Source organism: Olea europaea, chromosome 11 (genome assembly GCF_002742605.1).
Source record: "Olea europaea var. sylvestris chromosome 11, O_europaea_v1, whole genome shotgun sequence".
Lineage (NCBI taxonomy): Eukaryota > Viridiplantae > Streptophyta > Magnoliopsida > Lamiales > Oleaceae > Olea > Olea europaea.
In genome coordinates, this window is record NC_036247.1 from 15904907 (window position 1) to 15907861 (window position 2955).

Below are 2955 nucleotides of genomic sequence, written 5' to 3' on the forward strand. Positions count from 1 at the left end.
CATGTTCTATTAAAATGATGATAGCCACAAAATTAAGTGAGATGATCTTATGCAAAGTTGTGTTTGCATATAAATGTGACAAAATATGACTTTGTCCAAATGTGAATAAGGTGAACATATGCCTTATTGTTTGATATGATATAATCTTGTAGAAGTGAAAGTGCAATTCTTGTTAAACAAGAAGCATAGTCTTATTCGAGGAACCAATTGAGTTGGTTTATGCTTGGAATGGCATTATTGGTCTATGAGATGACCTTGATCAAATTGTGTGATCAAAATTAAAGATAGTTGGATTGAAGTATGTTGTGACTTAACAACTACAATCAGAAAGTAACTAAACTTTCACGAGTATTATCAAAGTGATAAGAAAAACTATAAAAGAGTTGATGAACTTTAAGTTCAATTGCAATCCCAAATGTGAGGGTTAATATATTGAGGAACTCTATGTTCGAGTATAACCCGAAATGTGGGGGTTAACATTAATCTTATGAACTTATATGATAAGTTTAAAGATATATGGATGCAATGTTACAAGATTGCATAAGAATTCCTAATTGAGGAATTATGGAGGTAACTTAGTTTAAAAAGTTATCGTATCCTTTATCTTTTAATCATAGAAATACATCTATGATGGAGAAAAGTAGTGAAGGCCTTGTAAGGATGAAACACACTAAGTCTAAAGTGGATTAAATGGGTAAAGACTGATTGTGGTGCTTGGAAAACCAATGGAATATTTAAAGAATATTCATTGAAGATTATTGTAATGATCCCATGATGATAAGTGAATGCCCGAGTATTAAAATCCACAAATAGAAGTGATTGGCTAGTGTAATGAATTAATGAAAATCATCCAACGGTATTTTAAAAATCAATAAGGCTTTAAATAAAATGAGTGAGAAGCATGTGGCTTCTTGGTGGTGACAAGTTGTATCTATCAAATGAATCGATCATTGGCTAGCTATATTTTGATAAGATACTAAGTCACATAAAATGAGAAGTAAAAACATATAAGTCTTAGAGGTGACGTCACAAGGAAATTATCAAAGGTGGAATAATTTTCGAAGAGAATTTAGCGGATCCTTTAACTAGACCATTAATTAAAACTTTAGTGGCATCTACTTCGAGTAGGATGGGGTTGAAGCTACTAATCTATAAAGGTCCACCAATGACAACAACCCTACTTGTCATTATTCAAAAGGTAATTCACGGGTTCAAAGGGTAAAAACAAGTCATTCGATATGTGGGATGGTTGCAGCATTATTGAAATTCGCATTGACCCTATCCTCAGTCAAATAATACTGGTTGTTACTGAAGTGAGGGTTGAGCATTAAAACTCTTAATGAAGTTCAGTTCTAAAAACACAAGTATCTCTAAAAGTAACAAAGGTATTGGAAGAACTTCACCTAAACAAATTTCGAGGTGGTGCCGCCTCAATTGAGAGTTGGAGTTTCTCTCTTAAAAGTTTGTTGAATAGGATGAGCGCAAAGTCTTAATAGCGCTAAGTGAGTTTTGAAGAACTTGAAAACACGTGGTATTCGAGTGTGTGTTCGAACCGGTATTGTCACATGGATACTCATACATAAGGACTATATATCTTTCGATTCTGACTATATTGTCTGGATTAACTATAGCTAGATTCAAATCGAAAGATATATAGTCCTTATGTATGAGTATCGTATGATTTGGATATGAGACTTTATTGAATTTTTAACAAGTGGGGGATTGTTGAGAATTTGTTCAAAATCAATATAGTGTTGAAGTCTGGAATGTTTAAACTAAATGGTGGAAGTGAAATATTAAAACTAAATGGTGGATGGAACCAAACGGTGGGATGAAAACGGTGGAATAAAACAATAAAAAATCAAACGGTGGCCCAAGTTCTTGGCTCAGGCCACTCATCGAAAATTGGAGGGGCTGCCTGTGATGTTCCATGTGACCGCATGGATTAATATCATGCGATCGCATGGGTAAGAAATCCGACCTTGCAATATTGTTTTTGACCGCATGGCCACTCATCGAAAATTGGAGGGGCTGCCTGAGATGTTCCATGTGACCGCATGGATTAATACCATGCGGTCGCATGGGTAAGAAATCTGACCGTTGCAATATTGTTTCTTGTCGTTGAAGGTTCAAATTTTGGTGGCTTTTCATTATGTTTGGCACCACTTCGAGCAGCTATCATCCATGGCTATATATAGGTGATTTGTGATCATTTCAAGGGTGTGGAAAAAAATCGTTACAAACATGAGAGAAACACCTTTTGATCCAATATTATTCCACATAAAATCAAACCATTGATTCCTTATTCATATTCAAATCTTCCTTGTATTCTTAAAGTTTTGGAGGATCACGCTTATGCTTTAGTGCTAGATCCCTTACAATGCTTGATATAATCCTATAAATCGTATGCCAAAATCTTTAAGCATCTCAAACAATCCCGAGAAGAGGCAAATATAGTTTGAGGATAACGATTACGCGTTTGAGCCTTCATTTCATTATGTTCTTCATCTTCTTCATTTCATCTTCTTGATTTTTTTGTTATTGGTTCTTCTCCAATTTCGTCGGTGATGCAAATTTCGCAACACATAGAAATAGAGAAGCCCATGATTCCAAGTGGCTTTTCGACTTGCCCTGTTTTCTTCTGCCTCAATAGACTCGAACTATTTACGAGTATCAAAATTGTTGTTCGAATCAATTACAATTGCAGAGAACTTCAATTTTTGTATGGCGTTTTCAACTTTTGTTTGCGTGCTCTGTGTTGAGGTTATCCCACATCGTTATGGAAGTGACTGATGATCAATATATAAGTGTGAGGAAAAATCTTACTTCTTAAGCTATATGATGCAATGCATGATAGGTTCATTTTCGGATAAAAAATTTGATGCACACTTGATTGTCTTTAACTCTATAATAAATGGAGTCTATTTACCACAATCTGAATACCAACTTTAATAA